We start from the raw sequence: 26877 nt of genomic DNA, 5'->3' as shown, positions 1-26877 counted from the left end.
GAATGGTGTAGCAGCTTGCTGCCGATGGTTTCAGCTCTGCTGGATGCTCTTCCTTTGTGCCTGTAAGAGGAACCCCAGGCTCTATGTATGGTTAATGCTATGATCTATTGTGATGCTCTCTTTTTCCACTGAACTCTACTTGCTCTAGCCAAGGAGCTTGGCTATAATTTAGCCTTTTCTTTATGTAAGTAGCTACACATAGCTAAGACAAAATTATCTTGATGTTTAAGAAACAATTTTATTGATTTTTAGCCATTTTAAAAAAGTTATAGTTTCTCTTGAGAGTCACAGGTTTTTGATCAAAGGTTTGTCTTTCTAATATTATTTCCAATATGATTCTATGTACTTTATAATGTAATCATATTTCCTATGTGATTACATTATAAAGTACATAGAATCATATTGGCTTACTGCAAATGCCAACTATTTCAAACATTTCAGAACATATAAATTCAGTCCCCATGACAGTATATTCTACTTCATTAGTTACTAATAGTAGAAACTTGGGATTTGTTCATCTGATCTTTCAACATTTTTTTCTGAAACAATTGTTTTAATAATATTGATGCTGTTATTATCCTGAAACAGTGAAGCTCAAGTACTACTGTGCTCCTAAAACTGTGATTTTGTATTTGTTACCTGCTTCTGAAGGATTGCTAACAGTTTCACTTGAATATATTAACCTTTTGCATAATACAGAGGCACGGCATTAATTCTACTCATAATGTTTCTTTAGTAATGTCTACTCCTCTCCCTAACCCTCATGAACTAGAAACCAGAAAAATTCTATTTCAAGAATCGGTAGAAGCACTTTTTTTTGTATTAGTCAGGGTTCTCTAGAGTCACAGAACTCATGGGTAGTCTCAATATAGTAAGGGAATTTGTTGATGACTTACAGTCTGTAGTCCAACCCCCCAACAATGGTCAGCAGCAGCTGTGAATGGAAATCCGAGGAACTAGTAGTTATTCAGTCCCATAAGCCAAGTAGGCAAAGAACAGAGAGCGAATCTTCCTTCTTCCAGTGTCCTTATGTAGGTCTCCAGCAGAAGGTGTGGCCCAGATTAAAGGTATATGCCACCACACCAGGATCTGGGGCTTGCTTTGTCCCTGATGACCTTGAACTCAGGGATCTTCCTGTCTCAAACTTCTGGTATTCATAGCCACTATGCCTCAAGATTTCCATGACGAGATCCAGGCCAGAAACTTGTTTCTCCCAACCTCCAGATTAGGATCACAGGTGAGCCTTCCAATTCAGGATTGCACTTCATTCCAGATATAGTCAAGTTGACAACCAGGAATAGCCACTCCAATTTTATTACACAACTTCTCTACTAAGCAGAGTGAATACAGTGAAAAGTGGCAGTATTTTTCAGAATTCTGGGAAATGTCAAAGTAATTTTGGTTGTAGTCATATTGCGTTTAATGCTATTGAGAATATTGCTAACATTAACAAAAATATTCTGTAATTTCCCCAGTTATTGCTATTGGTGACAAGGGATGTCACTTGGCATGTGTCCTTGCTTTGAGCATCACCATTAGACACATCTGATTGTACATGTCAGAAACAATCTTTCCTTTTAAGACAGCTGAGAAAACTAAGTTGTGGATGGTGGTTAAGGTTGATTATCCTATATTTGCATCAATGATATTTTAGCGTATAATAAATGAATCAGAGTAAACACAAGTGTAAAATTACATGTATAAGACAATTTTAAAACATCTCTATGACTTTCTTTAAAAGTTTATCAGAATATAGTGGCTTGGAATCAAAAGCAAGTTTTACTCTATATTAATCATTTTATCTTTTTTTTTTCCTGTGTCATTGGCAACATCTACTCTGCAGATATTCAGCGCTTGTTGAGGAAGGAGCTTTCGTAATAGAAGTCACCAAGCAGCAGGTCCATTTCCACTGTTGAAGGCAGCTGGAAACTCATCCCTGCTGATGGTAAGGGCCATCTTCACGGATGGGAGATGCTATGAAGACTATTCTATTCGATGGAACCCTATTGGGATGTTGAAATATGATGCTTCATTGGTTGAGTGTAAGCAATCAAAACAAGAGTGAAAAAGGAAGACCTGGGGGTGGAGTGGGCAGATGTTTGCTGGGTAAACTATTTGTGGCATAAACTTGAAGACCCCACAGAGAAGCCGGATGTGGTCGTGTGCCTTTAACCACAATTCTGATATTGAATGGGGGCTCACTGGGCAGTGGCCAGCCAAAATGGTGGGCTTCATGTGCTGAGAGAACCACCTATCTCAAAAAATAAGGTGGAAGGGCTGGAGAGGTGGCAAAGTAGTTCAGAACTTTCAGAGGAGAGCATGGGTTCAACTCCCCCAGCACCCACATAGCAGACAACAGCAGTCTGTAACTCCAGTATCAGGGGATCTAATGCCTTTTATGTTGTCAGTGAACATTGCACATATATTGTGCACAGACATATTCAGGCAAACACTCAGACACATAAAAATAAATGAAATCTTAGCTGGGCGGTGGTGGCGCACGCCTTTTATCCCAGCACTTGGGAGGCAGAGGCAGGCAAATTTCTGAGTTCAAGGCCAGCCTGGTCTACAGAGTGAGTTCCAGGACAGCCAGGGCTACACAGAGAAATCCTGTCTTGAAAAACCATAACTAACTAACTAACTAACTAACTAACTAACTAACTAACTAACTAAAATCTCAAAATATTTTAAAAAGATAATGTGGAGGGTCTTTGGCACCTGGTATTTATCTTTAGACTTTGCAGAATGAGTTTTATACAGACACACACTATATGTACACATATATGCACAAATATATATTTGAAAAATGTTTTTGCTTAATATTTTTTAGATAACTTGTCTCGTTTTCTTTATTAGTGATTTCATTATAATATTTATGTTGAGTCTACAGTAAATCTTTATGCTGGAACTAGACTTCAGGATTATTATAAGGTAAATTTAATGTATAAATTTGAGTTCATAATGGCTAGAATAATTATTTTATAGCTATGGTAATAAAGTATCATTATCTTCTTAGATCTAATGTAAGATTCAAATTCTGACCAACTAACCTCCAAGTCCCTTCTTAAAAGTGTGGTATTAAATTGCACAAAGCTTTTATCTTTTTTTCTTTTTCAAGTTAGTTTTTTTTAAAAAGTCCTGATTGTCCTGGAGCTTACTCTGTAGACCAGGCTGGCCTTGAACTCAGAGATCTACCTGCTTGGGACTAAAGGCATACGCCACCAACGCCCAGCTTGGTCTTTCTCTCTCTCTTTCTCTCTCTCTCTCTCTCTCTCTCTCTCTCTCTCTCTCATTGTTGTTTCATACAGACACAGGCACAGACACAGAATACACACACACACACACACATCTATCTATCTATCTATCTATCTATCTATCTATCTATCTAATCTATCTATCTATCTATCTATCTATCTATCTATCTTACTATCTATCTATCATCTATCTATCTATCTATCTATCTATCTATCTATCTATCTATCTATCTATCTATCTATCTATCTATCTTACTATCTATCTATCTATCTATCTATCTATCTATCTATCTATCTATCTATCTATCTATCTATCTTACTATCTATCTATCTATCTATCTATCTATCTATCTATCTATCTATCTATCTATCTATCTATCTCTGCTCCACACTTTGTCTGTGTATTTCCTTTAGAAAGGAGCAATTCTGTATTAAAAATTTGGAGATGGGGGGGCCCATCCCTCTACCAGGGGGACATGTCTAACCTCTGGAAATGGTCTGGACAGGTTCTCCTTCCCCTTTGTGAGGTATTTCAGCTAACGTCATCCCTGTGGGATCCTGGGAGGCTCTTGCTTTCCTGGCATCTGGGACTTTCTGGTTGCTGCTTTCAGTTCCACATCCCTCATTGCTCACACCCCTGATTAATTTCCTGACCCTCTGTCCATCTCCTCCATCTCCTCCCTTACCTGATTCTTCCCTTCTTTTTCCCCTCCCTCTCCTCTCTTCCTCCCAAGTCCCTCCCACCCTCTACTTCCCTTGATTATTTTGTTGCTCCTTTATAAGAAGGACTGAAGCATCCACTTTGGCCTTCCTTCCTTTTGAGGTTCATGTGGTCTGAGAGTTGTATTGTGGGCAATTCACCCCCTCTGCTTAATATACACTTATCAATGAGTATATACCATGGGAGTTCTTTGGGACTGTGCTACCTAACTCAAGATGATATTTTCTAGAACTTGCCTATGAAATTCACTTGCCTGTGAATTTCATGAAGTCATTTTTTTAATAGCTGAGTAGTATTTAATTGTGTAAATGTACGACATCTTCTTTATTCATTCCTCTATTGAAGGACATCTGGCTTCTTTCCAGCTTCTGGCTATTATAAATAAGGCTGCTATGAACATAGCAGAGCATATGTCCTTATTACATGTTGGAGCATCTTCTGGGTATATGCCCAGGAGAGGTATAGCTGGGACCTCAGTTAGCATTATGTCCAATTTTCTGAGGAACCATTGCACTGATTTCCAGAGTGGTTGCACCAACTTAACAAACCCACCAGCAATGGAAGAGTATTCCTCTTTCTCCACATCCTCACCAGCATCTGCTATCCTCTGAGTTTTTGATCTTTGCAATTCTGACTGGTATGAGGTGGCATGAGTCATTTTAATTTGCATTTCCCTGATGACTAAGGATATTGAACATTTCTTTAGGTGCTTCTCGACCATTTAAGTTTCCTTAGTTGAAATTCTCTGTTTAGCTCTGCTCTCCATTCTTTGATAGGGTTATTTGGTTCTCTGAGTCAAACACATAGAGTTTTTTTTTTTATATATATATATTGGATATTAGCCTTCTATCAGATGTAAGAATGGTCAAGATCTTTTTCCACTCTGTTGGTTTCATTTTGTCCTATTGACAGTGTCCTGTGCCTTAAGAAGCTTTGCAATTTTATGAAGTTCCCTGTGACTATTTTTGATCTTAGAGCATAAGCCATTGGTGTTCTGTTTAGGAAAATTTCCCCTGTGCCCATGGTCCAAGGCTTTTTTGCACTTGCTCTTCTATTAGATTCAGTGTATCTGGTTTTATCTGGAGGTCCTTGATCCACTTGGACTTGAGCTTTGCACAAGGATGGCACCATTTGCATTCTTCTGCATGCTGTCCCAGTAGAACCAGCACCATTTGTTGAAAATGCTGTCTTTACTCCAATGGATGATTTTAGCTCCCTTGTCAAGGATAAAGTGACCATAGGTGTGTGGGTTCATTTCCGGGTCTTCAATTCTATTCCATTGATCTATCTACCTGTCACTGCACCAATACCATGTAGCTTTTAGTCACTATTGCTCTGTAGTAGTCAAGGATGCTGATTCCCCCAGAAATTCTTTTATTGTTGAGAACAGTTTTCAGTATCCTGGGTTTTTTGTTATTCCAAATGAATTTGCAAATTGCTCTGTCTAATTCTCCGAAGATTTGAGATGGATTTTTTTATTGAATATATTCATTTACATTTCAAATGTTATATCCTTTCCTGGTTTCCCCCTCCCAGAAAACTCCCACCCATCCCCCACCCCCTACCTCCAAGAATATGACCCTCCACCCAACCCACTCCCACCTAATCCCCCTTGATTTCCCCATGCTAGGGCCTCTATTGAGCCTTTATAGGACCAAGGACCACTCTTCCCACTGATGCCCTACAAGGCCTTCCTCTGCCACAGTTTTGGCTGGAACCATGTGTACCCCTTGGTTGATGGTTTAGTCCCTGGGAGCTCTGGGGTGTCTGGTTGGCCGACATCATTGTTTTTTCCATGGGGCTGCAAACCCCTTCAGCTCCTTCAGTCCACCCTCTATTGAGTTGGAATTTTGATGGGGATCGCACTGAATCTGTAGATTGCTTTTGGCAACATCGTCATTTTTACTATATATATTAGTCCTGCCAATCCATGAGCATGGGAGATCTTTTCATTTTCTGAGATCTTTGATTTCTTTCTTCAGAGAATTGAAGTTCTTATTGTAGAGATCTTTCACATGCTTGGTAAGAGTCACACCAAAGTATTTTATATTATTTGTGACTATTGTGAAGGGTGTCAGTTACATAATTTCTTTCTCAGCCCATTTATCCTTTGAGTAGGGGAAGGCTACTGATTTGTTTGAGTTAATTGTATATCCAGCTACTTTAATGAAGTTGTTTATCAGGTTAAGACGTTCTCTTGTGGAATTTATGAGGTCACTTTAGTATAGTATCATATCATCTGCAAATAGTGATATTTTGACTTCTTCCTTTCCAATTTGTATCCTTTTGACCTCATTCTGTTGTCCAATTCCTCTGGCTAGGACTTCGAGTACTATATTGAATAGGAAGGGAGAGGGCAGCCTTGTCTAGTCCCTGATTTTAGTGGAATTGCTTCAAGCTTCTCTCCATTTAGTTTGATATTGGCTACTTATTTGCTGTACAGTGCTTTTACTATGTTTAGGTATGGGCCTTGAATTCCTGATCTTTCCAAGACTTTTACCATGAAGGGTATTGAATTTTGTCAAATGCTTTCTCAGCTGCTAATGAGATGATCACATGACTTTTTTCTTAGAGTTTGTTTATATAGTAAATTACATTGATTGATTTCTGTATATTAAATCATCCCTACATCCCTGGGAAGAAGCCTACTTGATCACGATGGGTGATCATTTTGATGTGTTCTTGGATTCGGTTTGTGAGAATTTTATTGAGAATTTTTGCATGGATATTTGTATTAGTCTGAAGTTCTCATTCTTTGTTGGGTCTTCTTGTAGTTTAGGTATAAATCTAATTGTGACTTCATAGAATAAATTGGGTAGTGTTCCTTCTGTTTCCATTTTGTGGAATAATTTGAAGAGTATTGGTATTAGGTCTTCTTTGACAATCTGATAGAATTCTGCACTAAACCCATCTGGTCTGGGCTTATTTTGGTTGGGAGACATTTATTGACTGCTGCTATTTCTTTATGGGTTATTGACTGTTTAGATGGTTTATCTGATGCTGATTTTACTTTGGTACTTGATATATATTTAGGGAGAATTGTCCATTCCATCCAGATTTCCAGTTTTGTTGAGTATAGGCTTTTGTAGTAGGATCTGATGTTTTTTTTTTTGAATTTCCTTGGTTTCCTTTGTTATGTCTCCCTTTTCATTTCTGATTTTATTAATTTGAATACTGTCTCTGTGCCCTCTGGTTAGTCTGGCTAAGGGTTTATCTATGTTGTTGATTTTCTCAAAGAACTAGTTCCTGGTTTGGTTGATTCTTGGTATAATTCTTTTTGTTTCTACTTCGTTGATTTCAGTCCTAAGTTTGATTATTTCCTACCTTCTACTCCTTTTTGGTGTATTTGCTTCTTTTTGTCTTAGACCTTTCATGTATGCTGTTAAGCTGCTAGTGTAAGCTCTCTCCATTTTCTTTTTGGAGTCACCTCAGAGCTATGAGTTTTTCTCTTAGCACTCCTTTCATTGTGTTCCATAAGTTGTGCCTTCATTTCATTAAATTCTAAAAAATATCTTTAATTTCTTTCTTTATTTCTTCCTTGACTAAGTCATCATTGAGTAGAGCCTTGTTCAGCTTCCATGTGTATGTGGGCTTTCTTTCCTTTTCTTTTCTTTCCTTTTTGTTGTTGTTGTTATTGAAGACCTGCCTTAGTCTGTGGTTATTTCATGGGACTTTTTCAATCTTTTATCTGTTGAGGTCTGTTTTGTGACTGATTATATGGTCAGTTTTGGAGAAGGTACCATGAGGTGCTGAGAAGAAGGTATATTCTCTTGTTTTAGGATGAAATGTTCTATAGATATCTGTTATATCCACTTGGTTCATAACTTCTGTTATTATCATTGTGTCTCCATTTAGTTTGTGTTCTTTGCTAAGAGTGGGGTGTTGAAGTTTCCCACTATTATTGTGTGAGATATAATGTGTGCTTTGAGCTTTAGAAGTTTTTATTTATTTATTTATTTATTTATTTATTTATTTTTTTGTAAATGTGGATGTCCTTGCATTTGGTACTTAGATATTCATAACTGAGAGTTCATCTTGGTAGATTTTTCCTTTGACGACTATGGATTGTGCTTCCTTATATTTTTTGATAACTTTTGGTTGAAAGTAGATTTTAATCAATATTAGAATGGCTACTCCAGCTTGTTTCTTGGGACCATTCGCTTGGAAAATTTTTTCCAGTCTTTAACTCTGAGGTAGTGTCTGTCTTTGTCAGTGAAGTGTGTTTCCTGTATGCAGCAAAATGCTGGGTCCTGTTTATGTACCCAGTCTATTTGTCTATGTGTTTTTATTGGGTAATTGAATCCATTGATGCTAAGAGATATTTTAAAAAGTGGTTGTTGCTTTCTGTTATCTTTGTTGTTAGAGTTGGAATTATGTTTGCATGACTATCTTCTTTTGGGTTTGTTGAAAGATTACTTTCTGGATTTTTCTAGGGGTTAGTTTCCCTTCTTGTGTTTGTGTTTTCCATCTATTATCCTTTGTAGGAATGGCTTTGTTGAAAGATAGTATATAAATTTGTTGTTTTTGTCATGAAATATCTTGGTTTCTCTATCTATGTTAATTGAGAATGCTGCTGGGTATGGTAGCCTGGACTGGCAATTGTATTCTCTTAGGGTCTATATGGCATTGGCCCAGGATCTTCTGGTTTAATAATCTCTGGTAAGAAGTGTGGTGTAATTTTGATAGGTATGCCTTTATATGTTACTTGACCTTTTCCCCTTATTGCTTTTCATATTCTTTCTTTGTTTTGTGCATTTGGTGTTTTGATTATTATGTGTCAGGAGGAATTTCTTTTCTGGTCCCATCTATTTGGAGTTCAGTAGGCTTCTTGTATGTTCATGGGCATCAATTTCTTTAGGTTGGGCAATTTTCTTCCATTATTTCATTGAAGATATTTACTGGCTCTTTAAGTTGAGAATCTTTGCTCTTTTCTATACTTATTATCCTTAGATTTGGTCTTCTCATTGTGTTCTGGATTTCCTGGATATTTTGGGTTAGGAACTTTTTCATTTTGCATTTTCTTTGACTGTTGTGTCAATGTTTTCTATGTTATCTTCTACATCTGAGATTCTCTCTTTTATCTCTTGTATTCTGTTGGTGATGCTTGCATCTATGACTCCTGATATCTTTCATAGGTTTTCTATCTCCACAGTTGTTCCCCTTTGTGATTTCTTTATTGTTTCTAATTCAATTTTTAGATCCTGGATGATTTTATTCAGTTCCTTCACTTGTTTGCTTGTGTTTTGCTGTAATTCTTTAAGGGATTTTTGTGTTTCTTCTTTAAGGGCTTCTACTTGTATTTTAGTATTCTCCTGTATTTCTATAAGGGAGTTATTTATGTTCTTTTGAAAGTCCTCTATCTTCACCATGAGATGTGATTTTAAATCAGAGTCTTGCTTTTCTGGTGTTTTGGAGTATCCAGGGCTCTCTGTGATAAAAGAATTGGGTTCTCAGCGAGTGCACATGGTGTTACCCATGGCTCCAGACGCATAGACAGCAGAGGATGGCCTTATTGGACACAAAGGGAGGAGAGGCCCTTGGTCCTGGAAAGGCTCTATGCAGCAGTGGAAATACCAGGACAAGGAAGTGGGATAGGATTGATTAGGGAACAGGGAGAGTGGAGATGGATTATGAGACTTTGGGTGGGGGGACCAGAAAAGGGGATAACATTCAAAATGTAAATAAAGAATATATCTAAAAAAAGAAAAAGTACTTGGTTCTGATGATGTGAAGTAGCTTTGGTTTCTGTTGCTTATGTTCTTGCCCTTTCCTCTCACCATCTGGTTATCTCTGGTGCTAGCTCATCCTACTGTTCCTCGCTGTGTCTTGTCCTTCTTGTAAGCCTGTGTGTCAGTACTTCTTGGAGACTAGCTCTTTTCAGGTGGGACTGGAGTATGGAGACCTGTGGCACAGGGTCAGTTCTGGGGCACAGGTAGAAACCAGAAGAATCAGTTCCCTGGGACTCTTGGTGGGTCCCTCTTGGGCTAGGTATTTGATCAGAAGTGATGGTCTTACCTGTGCTCTCAGGTGTGTCTGCACTCGTGGGATACCTACTCTCTCCCAGCTGGATTTGAGTCCAGAGAGCTGTGCACAGGGTCAGCTCTAGGCACAGATGGAAGCCAGAAGGTTGTTGGTGAGATTTTATGATTTTCACTTCTCACATCACTAGGAGACACAATCACACAGCAAACTTTCTGATCTTCTGACACTTAACAATCTTTAGGCTCTTCCTTCCATAATGATCCCTGAGTCTTAGGTGGGGAGTTGTTCTATAGATGTATTTACTGAGATTGGGTTTTTCAGCTCTGCATTTGATTGGTTGTGGTTTTTTTTGTAGAGATCTCTATGTGTTGAAAATAGAAGCTTCCCTGATGAGGGGTGAGGACTACACTTATCTGCGGGTATAAGAAGAAGTATTTAAATGTAGTTAGAGATTATGCTGGTATGGTAAAGTAATTGCAAGTTCTCCTTCAAAACCCATGACTTTATTGTGGGTAGTTGGATAGGTTTCAAGTTCCAAGTATAGTTTCCCTCATGTTGAGTGGGTCTTTAAGTCCAGTTAAAAAGCTGTTGATTCTCAAGAATGTATGCTTTACATTACTGCATCCGTAGGGTTATTGTTCCATGCTGATTATTTTTGTGGGGATTTTTGGTTTTCCTCATTAACGGTTTCTACCTGTTGACCCATATTCTCCTGTGTTTTTTTAAGGGATTTTTGTGTTTCCTCTTTAAGGGCTTCTACCTGTTGTCCCTTGTTCTCTTGTATTTCTTTACAGGAGTTATTTATGTCCTTCTTGAAGTCACCATGAGATGTGATTTTTAAATCCAGCTCTTGTTTTTCTGGTATGTTGGGGTATCCAGGATTTGCTGTTGTGGGAGAAATGGGTTCTGATGGTGCCATGTTGCCTTGGATTCTGTTGGTAATCATTTAGTGTTTGCCTTATGACATCTAGCTTCTCTGGTGTTAGCTGGTCTTGTTGTCTCTGATTTTGGCTTATCTGTCCTGCAAGCTTGTTTATATGCACTCCTGGGATTCTCGTTCTCTCTGTGCACACAGGTATGTATGCTCTCCTGGGAGACCAGCTCTCCTGTGCTCCAAGGCCTCTCCTCACTCCAAATGACCTAAGTGTGGCTGGTTTTCAAATGTCCTGAGTGGCTGGTTCTCTAGGAAGTATCAGGAGATGGTGTCTTCACTGTGGCAGATCTGAAAAGGTTCTGTCACAGCAGAAAGGGCTGATGGCGGAGGAAGGCTGATAAGGAAGGGGACTGCTATTTGGAGGGGCTAGGCTTTTGGTGGTTGCTGGGTAGTGAGTCCTGCCTGACATCAGGCAGCAGCTCTGGGCCTCCAGAGGTGTGTGTGTGTGTGTGTGTGTGTGTGTATGGGGGTGATTCTTACCAACTTCCCAGAGTGGCTGGTTCTCTAGGAAATATCAGGAGAGGGAATCTTCACTGTTGCAGGCCTGGCAACGTTCTGCCAGAGCAGAAAGGGTTGGCAGTGGTGGAAGGGGGATAAGTATCAGAACATGTAATTTTGAAGGAAAATGACCTACAAAATTAAGTAGATAAACTTAAAATAGATTTTAGATTTTAAGGTCCATAGACCTTAATCTAGTATTTTCCTGAAGAAGGGCTCCACATGCTTGGGTATTAGCAGTTCAAGTCCAAAAAGGACATTTCTGCTTGGAAGTTATGAAAGGGAAATAAAATGATGTCCCATTTGTTATCAAATGAAAAATTTCATCTGCTTTAAAGATGTCACCCTGATGTCATGAAGGTTTGATTAAGATGATTATTATGTCTTGAACTACTAAACTGAAACATTTTACATGATTCAATAGTTTTACATTTAAAAATACCCATTTATCTTATTACTCTGTGAGTAATGTGTAAAGATTTTCATTGGCTTTGTACTTTGTTTTATAATTGTAAGTGTATATCAAACCTTTTTTTTTAGTACTGGTTATGTCACAATTTTGACAGAAAGAAGAATGAACAGTAAACACACTAACTTGGTGTAGCAGGAAGCTTAAAGTCTCTGATACAAACTGCATTTCACTGAGTGACTTAGTTATTTTAGAATATTCAGAAATGCATCAGATATATGGCTTTTCTGAATCACTCATCTACTAAATAATTTAAAAATAAATGGGGAAATGTTTTGGAAATACAGTTTTCCTTGTTTGAGCAATAATCACTCTGACTTAATTTTATAGGAAAATATTATATGCTTTGGCAATTCAAATTGTATGTTCTTAGCCTAATAAATAATGAAAAACTTATAAGAGTGATATGTGATCTAATTTTTGCTGCTAAGAAACAGTGATCATGGGCTGGAGAGATGGCTCAGCGGTTAAGAGCATCGACTACTCTTCTGAAGGTTCTGAGTTCAAATCCCAGCAAACACATGGCGGCTCACAACCATCTGTAATGAAATCTGATGCCCTAGGCTTCTGGACTATCTGAAGACAGCTACAGTGTACTTATATATAATAATAAATAAATCTTTAAAAAAAAAGAAACAGTGACCAAACAGAGGAGCTGAAGGGGTGTACAACCCCATGGGAAGAACAATGATTTCGGGCACTTAGGTGCCCCCAGGACTCCCAGGGACTAAACTATCAACCAAAGGGTACACATGGTTTCAGCCAAAAATGTGGCAGAGGAATGCCTTGTTGAGCATCAGTGGGAAGAGTGGTCCTTGGTCAGGTCAAGGCTCAATAGATGCCCAACAAAGGGAAATCGAGGGTGGGGAGGGAGGTGGGAGTGGGTCGGGTTGAGGGGCATACATTTGGAGGCAGGGGTGGGGAAGGTGTTGGGGGTTTTCGGTGAGGGGGAAACCAGGAAAGGTTTTAGCATTTGAAATGTAAATGAAGAATATATTCAGTAAAAAAAAAGAAACAGTGATCAAACATGGCAATAACAGACATAATGAATACAATACTAAAAGGAAAATTATGAGGTGCTTGCCTTGTTCGTCGTTCATTCAATCTCTGGCAACCTTGATGATTACAAATCACTTGATTGACTAACTAAACATTCTCAACATGAATTATGAGTCAGATTAATTTTTCCTGGTTGATTGTTGACACATGCTGCAACTCTTCTACTTTGTGATATATCAAATTTTCTAACATGTTATACCATCTACTTTATATTTAAGAAAAAATAAATTGACTTCAAACAATGAAGCCCGGTTCTGAACAATTTTAACAACAGTGTAATTTTTGCCTTTGTATTGCAAAGTGGATTCATGGTGACAAATTTAGTTTTCAAATATGAAAAATCATTAATGTGCTTGCAATTTCTATAAACTGATATCAGTTTTATATGCATTTGGGCATTTGCCTGTATCTGGGCTATAAATATAAGTTGTTTTCCTTTATTTAATCAAAGAAAATACACATAGAGGAACTGCACATTAAAGAAATGACTTTTGCAAATACATATAAATCTATTTGCATGATTTGCACCGGCATGGCACTGCAGTTTTAAGGAAACGTAATATTTTGGTGGTGGCTGATGGTGAGCGTGTCTCTTTCTGAGTAGGACAAAGTTCTCCAGGGACCTGAATCTTGAGTCTTTCCATTTGTAAAACTGATTATAGTCAAATGCACTTTCAAATATATCTGTATTCATTTGACTTTTAACAATTCTTTATATTGGCAGGTGAGTGGCAGAAAAATGCTTCACAGCTATCGCATCATGTTTAATTCCATCCATCCAAACAATCTAAGAGAAATAGTTCATGAGCTCTTTTTACTTGAGCAAAAATGTTTTTAGGGGTGGGGATGTAATTTAGTCATATTACTTCCCTCACATGGGTTCATTCTTTAGCAACAGAAAAAATAAATGAACATGATTTTAGTGTTACACATAGCTATAGGGATAGATTAATTGTTCATTTTATGTTCTGTTCTGTATAAAGTGTGAGCCAGAGAATGGCTGTCAGCTTCTCACGTGTGGATCCAGCTTTCCTTTTTAACCATTTGAAGGCTGTCTTTTCCCTGGTGAAATTCTCAGCACATTTGTTGACTGTAAACAACAATTTATTTATGTGCTTTTAAGTCTGCTTTAATGATTTATATAATTCTTTCTGTCAATATTACATTATGTTAATAGCTAAAGTTTATAATAGGGTCATTTAAAATTTCTTTAGGCTGTCAAATTGTGTAGCACTAGCAAGATTGAAGTTTTTTTCCTCCTCCTCCTCCTCCTCCTCCTCCTCCTCCTCCTCCTCTTTCTCCTCCTCCTTCTCCTCCTCCTTCTTCTCCTCATTATCATCATCATCCTTCTCCTCCTCCTTCTTCCTAACGCTGGGGTCAAATACAGGGCCTTGAGCTGCTGAACCCAGTAATGTAACTGTAGAGGGTATGAATTGTTTCCTATGCGTTCTGCTTGCTTTGAAATCTGTAATTTTTATGATAGTAAACATTTCCTCAGTTTTGCTGCTTGATACAAACTAGAAAAAAATAGCATAGCTTAATATACTTATGTTTGGGTCCTGTAGATATTAGTTGTCAGTTCAGGAGAATGTAACCACTTTATTGTGGTGATTATTTCAATTATGAACATTTGCTTCTGGAATGTACTGTCCCTCTACCTACACTTTAAAAACTAGTTACCTTTTTGTGTCTGTGTCTGAGTGTGTATATGTATACCATGTGCATGAAATTTTAGAGGATGCCAAAAGAGTATTTAATTTCCTGGTGCTGGTGTTATAAAAGGTTTTGAGTTTACACGTGACCTCTGGGAATCAAACCTGGTCATCAGCAAGAACAGTAACACTCATTTTCCCCCCTGATCAGTAGGTAACTGTTAGCTTTAATTAACTCTAAATAGATAACATAACTCCCATTATTGTAATATAGAAATGTCTATGAACAAAAAATAGGTATTTTTGGAGGTGGGCAGGGGTTTTTCTGAAACATTGCTGTGAGTGAAGTGTAGTCCAGGTTTTAAGCATGAGCGGTCTTGTCGCCAGGGTGTGGTCAGCACTTGGGGACAGAGGTGACTATCTGCAGGCTGTGAATGTCCTTGATCTCTTCTTTTAGTGCCCGAGTGACCACCTGGTGCTGGTGGACAGTCCTCTTTAAATTCTCTGATTCGATTTTAATTTCATTCATCGCCCCCTCAGACTCCTGAGATGTCTGTGACTTGAATAGCTGTGGTTCAAGGAAACTTTTTTTTTGAGAACCTGGGTCACGTTGAGCTCCCCTCCATCCGGGAGGCAAACATCCGGTGTGCACAGGGCCACAGAGGAAGCCTCGGCTCCAGTGCTGCAGAGGCACAGTGGCCCGGCCCCAAGTGGCCATGCCTGACAGCCAACAGTAATACTCTTAACCCTTGAGCCATCTCTCCAGCCTCTCTATATACACTTTAAACAATTTTCCTAGGCTATAATAGACATCACATTAGAATGAATGTGCTGCCTAAAGTTTGTGTGTTTGTGGTTAACCTCTATTCTTTGTGTCAACAGGTAGAACTCTTGAGAAGTCATAAGGATTCTGCTTTCAGGAATTGATTAGTATCATTATCTATGAAGTTGGTTATTACTAAGAAAGGCTTATTATAAAAGTTAGTTTGGGTGGGCATGGTAATGTATAGTTTTAGTCCTAACATTCAGGAGGTAGAGGGAGGAGGATCTCTGTGAGTTGAAAGCAGCCTAGTCTACATCACAAGATTCAAGAGAGCCAAGGTTACTTACATAGAGAGACCCTATTCCAAAACCACCACCACCACCACTACCACCACCACCACCAACAACAACAACATCAACACCATAACCATCACCACCAACACCAACACCACAGATACCACCACCACCACCACCAACACCATAACCACCACCACCAGTACCATCAGCCCCACCACCATAACCACTACCACCACCACCAACACCAACACCATAACCACCACCACCACCACCACCACTATCACCACCATCACCACCACCACCACCACCACCAACAACAACAACCACCACCACCACTATCACCACCATAACCACCACCATCACCACCACCACTATCACCACCATAACCACCACCACAACCACTATCAGCACCAACACCACCATCACCACCACCACCACCACCACCACCACCAAGTGTGCTTGGCTTCCCTTTGCCCCCTCTCTTCCTTTTGCTTTTTTGTTTTCTTCTGCTACCATTAGATGACCATAGCAAGAAGGCTCTTGTTCAATGCATGTCTCCATCTAATTTGTTTCAACTCCACATTTGTAAGAAATAAGCTTCTTTACTTTAAAAATTACCCAGTCTGAGGTGTTCTATTTGCTACATGACACAAAAAGGTCTAAAACAAGCATTTCCCTGTCTGAATAGATAATTCTTAAAGTGCTTTTAACAGCAAGTTGAATTTCTTTACTTATCAACAGACAGTACATGTACATCAACTGATGTGACAGCAACACAAACAGCACAAATATGAAAAGAGTACTACTGGGTCAGAGAAGCCACCAGCTTCTGCATGTATTTTGATTCAAAGATATTTAAGATGTTAGTACATTACCATTAGTAACGGATGTGGATATGAATACTTCCTGTATCCTTTCTGGAACCGAGAAGACCTGTACATTAGATTTTTTTCACCCTTCTCTGCTTGATGGTCTTGGATTGTTTGCTGCAGATTTTCGACTGCATAATTCTCCACTTCATTAATTCTGTCTCTGGATTAAATCTACTGCTAAAGAAAAATATTGACTTATGACATTTCAGAGATTATATTTTTCACCTCTAAAAATTTCATTTGGATTGTTTTCAAATTGCTTTCTCACTTTTATAGTTTCCTGTCCTTGTACGGCATTTAAAATGGTAGTAAGCATCACTTTATATAATATTTATATAATAATGCTAATATTCTTGTCTCTTTTAATTGTCTTTTATATATGACAGTTTTTAATCCCCGATGATCTATGTCTTTGGAAGTCTACCCTCCTCATGGTCCTTGCAACAATATCTGATGCATTTTGAAGGCTGATAGTAAAGATGACTTTTTTTTTAAAGGAATAATTGATTTTTACTGGTACTTGGATTGTTAGCCAGCATCCCAGGTTAGCATTCCCTGGTCACTTATGAGAACTTAGCCAGCGAATTCCTGTAAGTGGGAAGACGAAGGTCACTTTCTCTTGCCCTCTCTCTCTTAAACATTTCAACCCTTTGTGTGCATCATAGTAGCCTTCATTAAAACCCTATGGGAACAGGTAGAGAGTGTGGAACAGGTTTCAGGCTAATTCAAGGCTTAAATTCCATCTATTAGTTACTATTACTAGGGCTGGAGAGATGGCTCAGCAGTTAAGGGCACTGATTGTTCTTCCAAAGGTCCTGAGTTCAAATCTCATCAATCACATGGTGGCTCACAGTCATCTGTACTGAGATCTGACACCCTCTTCTGGTGTGTCTGAAGACAGCTACAGTGTACTTACACATAATAAATAAATCTTTTTTAAAAAGTTGCTATTACTATAGTTTGCACATGATGATATATATGTATGTGTGTGGGGAAAGGTGGGCATGCAGCGGTGCGTGTGCATACAACAGTGTGTGTGTGTGTGTGTGTGTGTGTGTGTGTGTGTGCGCGTGCGCGAGCATGCGGGATTGTTTTTTGTATATGTCTCTTTTTATTCATTTTTGTTAAAGTGACATATCCTATTGTATATTAATATAGTTTTAAAGTTTCAGATTGTCATGGTTATTGCAGATTAGTAAATATGCTCCATCAGTCTATTATAAAAGGAGATTTTCTTAGTATTTTTCTCTTTTAATTTTCTCTTTAAACTATTTTTGGTGAAAATCAAGTTTTTCATATAGTATATTCTAATTACAGTTTCTCTTCTCTCATCTCCTCCCAGATCCATCCTGATTTCTCACCAGGTTTCTCAGTGCCACATATTCTTTCTTTGTCTCTTAATTGAATGAATAAATGAATGAAAAGACAAACAAGAGTAAAAAAACCAAGCAGAATAAAGAAAGAATTTGTGAAACATACCGATACATACATACACTTACACACACATCTACATGCATGCACATACAGACACACTCAGACACAAATGAACAGACTCACACATAGATACAGATACACATATACATAAATGCATATACACACAGACTCACACGTAAACAGACAGACAGACACACACACACACACACACACACCATAAAAATACAAAATCAGAAATCGGATTGTATAAGTAAAAAACCCAGTAAGGTAAAAAATGGCCAAACAATTTCCAAAAGTGTTGTTGAATTGGTTTTGTGTTGGCCATCTTCTTTTGGACACAGGGTCTGCTCTTAACTGTGGTGTATATCTAGAAAGACTCCACTAGAGAAAACTAAATTTTCCTTTGTGAGTGGTTGTCAACTGGGAATAGTTTCAGAGTTTGGGATGGGAGGCTCATGCCTAGCTCCCTTCTTAGTACTTGGATCCCATCTTGCTTGGATTTCTGCAGGTCCTGGGAATGCTGCCATAAGTCTCTTGTGAGGTTGGATGTGCTTCAGTCCTATTGTGACTGTGGGATGTTTCCTTTGTGTCTTCTCCCCACTCTGGCTCTTACAATCTTTCTCCCTCTTCCTTGAGCTCTGAGGAGAGGCGTTTGATGAAGGCATCCCATTTAGGACTGAGTGTTTGACTTCTTCCTTTCCAATTTGTATCCCTTTGACCTCCTATTGTTGATTAATTGCTCCAGCTAGAACTTCAAGTGCTAATTGAATAAATGGGGTACAAGAGAGGGACAGCCTTGTCTAGGACCTGATTTTAATGGGATTGCTTCAAGTTTCTCTCCATTTTGTTTGATGTTGTCTACTGGTTTGCTGTATATTGCCTTTACTATGTTTAGGTATGGACCTTGAGTTCCTGATCTTTCTAAGACCTTTTACATGAAGGGATGTTGAATTTTGCCAAATGCTTTTTCAGCATCTAATGAAATGACCATGTGTTTTTTTTTCTTTAAATTTGTTTATATAGTGGATTACATTGATGGATTTCCATATATTGAACTATCCCTGCATCTCTGGGATGAAGCCTACTTGATCATAGTGAATGATTGTTTTGATCAGCCAGAATTTTATTGAATATTTTTGCATAGATATACATAAGGGAAATTGGTCTGAAGTTCTTTTTCTTTCTCGGATCTTTGTATGGTTTTGGTGTCAACTTAATTGTTCTGTCATAGAATGAGTTGGCTCATGTTATTTCTGTTTCTATTTTGTGGAGTAGTTTGAAGAGTATTGGTATTAGGTCTTCTTTGAAGATCTGATTGAATTCTGCACTAAATTCATTTGGACCTGGACTTTTTTCTGGCTGGGAGACTTTTAATGACTGCTTCTATTTCTTTAGGTGTTATGGACCTGTTTAGATGGTTTTCTGATCCTGATTTAACTTTGATATTTGGTATCAGTTTAGAAAATTGTCCATTTAATCCAGATTTTCCAGTTGTGTTGAGTATCTTGTTGAGTTTTTCTCAAAGAACCTGCTCCTGGTTTTGTTGATTCTTTGTGTAGTTCTTTTTGTTTCTACTCGGTTGATTTCAACCTGAGTTTGATTATTTTGGGCTGTCTACTCCTCTTGTGTGTATTTGGCTCTTTCTGTTCTAATGCTTTCAGGTGTGCTGTTAAACTGCTAGTGTACACTATTTCCATTTCTTTTTGGTGGCTCTTTTTGGTGGCACTTTTTGGTGGCTAAGTTTTCCTCTTAGCACTGCTTTCATGAGTTTGAGTATGTTGTGCCTTCATTTTCATTAAATTCTAAAAAGTTTTTAATTTCTATTTGCTGGGTATAGTAGCCTGGACTGGAATTTATGTTCTCTTAGGGTCTGTATGAGATCTGCCCAGGACCTTCTAGCTTTCATGGCCTCTGGTGAAAGTTTGGTATAATTCTGATAGGTCTGCCTTTATATGTTACTTGACCTTTTTCCCTTACTGCTTTTAATATTCATTTTTTGTTTAGTGCATTTGGTGTTTTGATTATTATGTGACAGGGGGAATTTCTGTTCTGTTGGCACAGATAGGATGACCACTGCTGCATAGAGAAACCTGTTCAGAACCCTCCGGACACAGGAACCAAGGAGCTGCCTGGGCCAGGAGCCTTCCAATTTCCATCCGTGTCCAGAGCTGATCCTGGGTCACAGAGCTACATACACAAATTCTTCCAGTAGAGAGCTGGTCACCCAGGAGTGCCTACACACCTGCAAGCACAAGTAAGACTTCCATTTTTCTTCAAATTCCTGGCCCAAGAGGGATGCACCCATAACCATCAGGACAGAGGAACCCAAGATCAGCTAGGGACAAGATCCTTCTGGTTTCTGTCTGCACCCCAGAGCAGACCCTGTACCACAGCTTTCCATACCTAAATTCCTCCCAGAGAGGAATAGTCTCCCAGGAGTACTGATACACAGGCTTGGAGGACAGACAAGACACAGTCAGAAACAGCAAGTTCAGCTAACACCAGAGATAACCAGATGGCAAAAGGCAAGTGCAAGAACATAAGCAACAGAAACCAAGGCTACTTGGCATCATCAGAATCTCCCACCACAGTGAGCTCTGGTTACCCCAACACACCACAAATGCAAGGCTCTGATTTAAAATCACATCTCATGATGCTGAGAAAAGACTTTAAGAAGGAAATAAATAACTCTCTTAAATAAATACAGGAGAACACAGGTAAGCAGGTAGAAGATCTTAATGAGGAAACACAAAAATTTCTAAAAGAATTACAGGAAAAAACAACCAAACAGGCGAAGGAACTGAACAAAGCCATCCAGGATCTAAAAATGGAAATAGAAACAACAAAGAAATCACAAAGGGAAACAACACTGGAAATAGAAAACATAGGAAAGAGATCAAGAGTCATAGATGCAAGCATAACCAACAGAATACAAGAGATAGAAGAAAGAATCTCAGGTGGAGACGATACCATAGAAAACATTGACACAACAGTCAAAGAAAATTCAAAATGCATAAAACTTCTAACCCTGAACATTCAGGAAATCCAGGAAACAAAGAGAAGACCAAAGCTAAGGAATATAGATACAGAAGAGAGTGAAGATTCCCAACTTAAAGGGCCAGTAAATATATTCAACAAAATTATAGAAGAAAACTTCCCCAATCTGAAGAAAGAGATGCTCATGAACATACAAGAAGCCTATAGAACTATAGATTGGACCAGAAAAGAAATTTTTTTCTGTCACAAAATAATGAAATCACCAAATGTACTAAACAAAGAAAGAATATTAAAAGCAGTAAAGGAAAAGTGTTTGTAGTTGGATTGGTGTTTGCCTTTCTCTGAATAGCTTTCAGTGCCATGAATACTAGTTAGTAGGGGTGAAGGCACCAGCTTGACTTCTCTGTGTTCAGTGAATTATACAGGTGTTATTTTCAGTAATAGTGGCTTATCATAATTGATGGAGTGCAACCAATCGTCTTGACAACAGCATGAGTTGTTTGGGGGTCTCCATGGGGCCCTTTGGCCAACAGCTTGATCAGATGCAATCCATTCCTGGCACTGAATCTTTCATTCAGATTGAGAGATGTCTTGTTGGGATTATGTCTCCCTTGTTATTTGGTGATTCCATTTATACTTCCTTCACATTTATATTCAAGAAGCTTCTACTATAGCAGGCTCCATATGACACCACAAGAGTCCTTAGTTTTAGTTCTTCTCTGCATTCCTTCTCTTTCTCTCCTTTCCCTTCCCCTCTCTATGTAATATTCCTGTTCCAGTCTCCTTCCTCCCATCTACTCGTTATATATATTCTATTTCCCCTTCCTGGGAAGGTCTGTCCCTTCCCCCTAGTCCCTTATGCTATAACTAGCATCTGTGATTATCAGGATTGTAGTCTTCTTATCAAATATGTAACAGCTAATATCCCTGTAAATAAATACATTCTGAATTTGTCTTTTTGGGTCTGGGTTACCTCACTCAGGTTGATTTTTTTCCCTAGCTCTATCATCTTATCTGCATATATCATGATTTTTAAAAAAGCATCTGAGTAAGATTTCATTGTATAAATGTACCATATTTTTATAATCCACTCATCTGTTGATTATATTATCTGTTAAATTATCTGTCCAATTTCTGGTTATTATGAATAGAGCAGCAATTAACAAGGTTGAGTGTGCATCACTGTAGTAAGCCATGGAGTCCCATTTTAATTGCTTTATTTTTTCTCTTGATATGGAGATTTTTTGAGATTTTTACATATTTGAGATAGTAGCCTTCTATTGGATGTGTAGTTAATAAATACCTTTTATTATTCTGTAGCCTGCCACCTTTTCTGAATGATAGAGTCCTTTATTATAAAGAAGATTTTCAGTTTTATTGAGGTTCTTTTAATTAATTGTTCTTAGTGCCTATGCTATCTTTCAGTGTTGGGTCCAGAAAGTATTTACTTGTGCCAATTCTCACTTTCTTTTCTATCAGATTCAGTGTGTCTGGCCTTCTGCTGAGGTCTTTGATGTATTTGGAATTCAGTTTTGAGTAGGTTGATAGGTATGGATTTATTTGTGTTCTTCTACATGCAGGCACCCACATTGACAAACACAATTCATTGAAGATGCTATCTTTTTATTCCAGTGTGAATTTCTGGCTTCTTCACCTATAATCAGATATCCATAGTGTGTGAACTTATATCTTGTACTTCAATTCAGTTCTATTGATCAAAGGGTTTATTTTAATGCCAATACCATACTGTTTTTAATTACTATAACTCTATAGTACAGTTTGAGATTGGTTATAGGATACCTTCAGCAGTGCTTTTTTTTTTTTTTTTTTTTAAATTCAGGATCATTTTATCTACCCTGTGTTTTCACACACATACTTTAAAAAAAGTGCCTAATGCATTTATAGTTATATCTATCTCTTTCTTTTCTTGATTCTTTTTAAAAATAATGGTTGTAGCAATTCCATAGCTATGGCCAAATAAAGGTACAATAAACCAAGGAAATCCAGAAACTGCCATATGGATGGAATACATGATAGAATTAAAAAAAATTACAAGAAAATTCACACACACACACACACACACACACACACACACACACACACACACATTGTTGGAGTCAGCGGGCAGTGCTGGTTCCAGAAAGACCATGCCAGGCCAAACAGTTCCAGATGAGGTTTATTGAGAGGGGAAAGGGCAAAGGTGATGGTGGAAAGAGAAGAGGGGAAGAGAGAGAGTGAGGGGGTGCTCCTTTTATATATATGGATAGTGATGTGGTCAAAGGTAAAAGTGAGTCCAATGGATTCTGGGAATATGGTAGCTGTTGCCTTGGCAACAGGTGTATAGGTCTCACTGTCGCCTATGTGATGTCACAGGTTTTGGAGGTCCTGGTACCAACATTTTTCCCTTCTTATTATAAAGAGAAGGAAAAAGAGGAGGGGGAAGCCAATGTTGAAAGGTAATGAGGGCGCCGTGTCTCTTAAACTGCTTCCTGATGTCTAGGGGTGTCATTAATTTTGGGGTGTAGCTGACTTTCACCATTGGGATCCACTTGGTAAATGTTCACATCAGGTACCTCTGTGAACAGCAGCTCTTCTGTGGGCAGTGGCTGGTAATCCTGTAACAGGAACTGGTTAATAGTTTGGTTAGAAATTTTTTCTATTTGCCATTGGAGGAATGTAGAGACAAGATTAATGAGGTAGGGAGCAAACAGTAACACCAGGAAGATGGCTACAAAAGGCTAACAAAAGGGAGTATCCACTTCCATATAGGGTTTTAAAAAAATCCCAGAACTGGAGGTCTCATGATCCCCAACTGTAGCTCCTGGATTTTATTTCTCACTATACCAGATTGGTTGAGGTAGAAACAGTGTTCTTGAAGGAATAGGCAAAGACCACCTTCTTTAGCTGTGAGGACATCTAGGCCCCATTGGTTCTGAGGCACCACAGCTGCCAAAGAATTGATTTGTTTCTGGATAGTAAGCACAGTTTCAGTCATTCCTTTAAGACTGCTTTTAAACTGGGAAGTGAATGTATTTTATTGGGACATGGAAGTTGTTATCCCTGCAACTCTAGTACCAACACCTATGGCTATTCCTGTAGTGACCAAGAGTAGCACGACCTGAACTACCCCTTTATGTCCGTCAGCTATCATATCTACATCTGGGATTGGCAGGGGCTCATTTCCCTGGATTACTCCCAGTTCATGGAAAAGGAGTACCAACGTGCAAACTCCTGATCACCTGGCAGGTAGGCGATGATATACCTGAGTGCCACAAAGAATTGACATGTTCTGGACTGCAGGGCATTGTGGCAGAGATGATATATCAAGGCTTATGGGTCTATTGCAGTCTAGGGAGCTTAGTGTTCCTATAGAACATGTCCCAGAGGTCTTAAAACAGTTTGCCATGCCAAAGAGAGGGACAGCGATAAGGTACAGAGTCATGGCGACATTGGAGTCAGGACAGCTGACAAGGCAGTATCACCAGAGAGGCTGTAAGTGACAATTTTGAGTCAATTCCAGGAGGTATGCATAACCAGCAATCTTTAAAGTGACCAGGCCTCGTGACATTAAGTAGTTGGTATGCCGAGGTCAAGGTCTGAAGCAAAAGGTAAAATGACAAGTTAGTGCCATTTATGAAGGGTGCTGTCAAAGAGGTAAGGACCTTGGTGGAGTGTTTGAGTATCTCCCCTATTTTCCTGCATCTGGGGGTGGACAATCGAGATATATTTTCTCTGAATATGGATAGTACTTACTGGAGAACTGGGCTGATTTTTATGGTAGAGCTTACCAATAACTCCTGTTTCCCACCTGGAATCCCATGGGTCTTGTATGTAGAAGAAAAATGTCTTGTGGTGTTGATAGAAGAAATGACTGATTCATGATCCTAGCATATGTATCTGACAAGACCAATATGGGAAGCCCCCATAATCATCTGGCAATTTTCAGCAATAATCTTTTGCCTGGTCAAAGAGAAAGCAAGTATAAAGATCATAATACTTAGATGGGTTAACAGATACAGGGATGATAGTGATTTGGATTGGAACCTGGCATCCAGCTATGGAGCGGTTCCCTGGCCCTATTTAGAAAGACTGTTTGTTATCTGTGGGGTTTTCTTAAACCTTGAATCTCCAGATGTAAGGACTTACCTGGATGGAAATGAAGAACAGCAGGGGTAGGACAAGAAACCCATGTCTAATCCAGTGAGGTCAAGCTTGGCTGCCGGAGTGGAGTCTCATGTTCTGGGATTGGGGACAAGGTGGGTGGTCTCGATGTCCTCTGGAGCTTAATAGAGTATGGTCCTGTTAAGGTCGATGTGTATGAAGAAGAGTCATTTTCAGAAGGAGGGATGAAAGGTTTTAGGCGAGACAGGTGGACCCAATGGTAGAGGCCTTCGAGGTTAACAACTGTAGGGTTCACGAGAACCACCCTAAAAGGGCCCTGCCATTTGGGAGAGAGGGGTGAGGGCCAATGATCTGCAGGGGATAAGAGGACTTGGTCTCCAATGTTGACCGGCAGAGGACAGGCTGTGGTAGATGGTGGTCAGCAAAGTCCCATAGGCGAGAACAGAGGTGGCAATGAGGTGAGTAGATGGTCTGGGAGGGGAGAGCATTTAGATGAAAGAACGGAAGTCCATACATGAGTTCAATGGGTGAGATTAAAAAGAGGTTGCTTGGGGAGAACTTGTACCCTGAAAAGAGTCAGAGGTAAAAGTTTTACCCAGTCAAGGTGAGATTCCTGTGACAACTTAGCAAGAGTGGTTTTTAAAGAGTGATTAGCTCTTTCTACCTTACCTGAAGATTGAGGGTAGTAGGGAATGTGAAAACTCCAGGGGATGTCTAGGGCCTTAGATAGAATGTGAGAAATCTGGGAAGTAAATTCAGGACCATTGTCTGACTGGAGGGGGGCTGGGACACCAAACCAGGGGATGATCTCTCGGAGGAGGAGATCAGAGACTGTCTGAGCCCTTTTGTTAGTTGTGGGAAACGCTTCCACCCACCTCGAGAAGGTGTTCACCAAGACCAGGAGGTACTTGACATGTTTAACGGTGGGCATGTGGGTAAAGTCAAGTTGCCAATTAGTTCCAGGAAGGGAACCTCTAGCCTGATGGGTAGGAAAAAGGGGTCTACGATATCTCAAGTTGGAGTCTGACATCTGACAGATTTTACAAGAAGCAATGCATGATTTTAAGAAATGTAAGTCCTCAGGAGTAGGCTGTAGGTAGGTCTTAACAAAGAAGACAATGCTCGGCTGTTAGGATGAAAGAGTTGGTGAAGATAGAACAGAGTTTGGGGAGTGTCAGGGGGTGAGGGTGGGGATGTGGGTTACAGTGTAAGGATGTTCTGAGGAGGGTGAGATGAGTCTAGGCCCCAAAGGGCCACAGCTCTAGCTGCCTCATCTACTCATTGTTTCCCTTGGAGACAATAGAGTCATCTATCTGGTGGTGGGATCTGCAGTGGACAATCCCAATAGCTGTGGGAAGATGGGAGGCCTTTAGCATAGCCATAATGTGGTTTGCATTAGTTACTGATCCTCCTTTTGTGGTAAGTAATCTGTGCTCCTTCCAGATAGCAGCCTGGGACAGGAGGATATGGAAAGCATATTTGGAATCTGTGTAGATGTTAAGGGATTGTCCCTGTGCCAGTTGGAAGGCATGGGTGAGGGCTATTAGATCAGCTTGTTGATTAGTGGTGTGTACAGGAAGGGCCTGTGCCTCCATCACCTCAGTGTCTGACACCATCGCATAGCCAGCTTTTCTGGCCCCTTCATATAGAAAGGAGCTTCCATCTGTATACCGGGTATAAATGGCTTGAGGCACTGTGCCCTCCTGTATGTGTGAAGCATGAGGCAATAGTTGCTCTAAAGTCTCAGTGCAGGAATGAGACAGGGAGTCGTTAGTATTAGGTTGGGGAAGAAGATTGGAAATATTAAGGGGGGGGCATGATTGG

At 39.3% G+C, this 26877-nt stretch overlaps 1 long non-coding RNA gene and 1 pseudogene across 1 annotated transcript; one reads left to right on the top strand and one right to left on the bottom strand.

The window, feature by feature from the left end:
* On the top strand, positions 1-21811 carry LOC127666791 (uncharacterized). Its single transcript, XR_007973716.1, has 3 exons — positions 1-62; positions 1844-1945; positions 19996-21811. It is a non-coding gene; the product is annotated as an uncharacterized LOC127666791 (long non-coding RNA).
* On the bottom strand, positions 14964-15287 carry LOC127666790 (bolA-like protein 3; annotated as a pseudogene).
* Positions 21812-26877: the final 5066 nt, after the last annotated feature.

The sequence above is a fragment of the Apodemus sylvaticus genome, chromosome 16, assembly GCF_947179515.1.
Source record: "Apodemus sylvaticus chromosome 16, mApoSyl1.1, whole genome shotgun sequence".
In the NCBI taxonomy this organism is placed as follows: domain Eukaryota; kingdom Metazoa; phylum Chordata; class Mammalia; order Rodentia; family Muridae; genus Apodemus; species Apodemus sylvaticus.
Note: the sequence above shows the minus strand (reverse complement) of the source record. Positions and strands in the feature narration are given on the sequence as shown.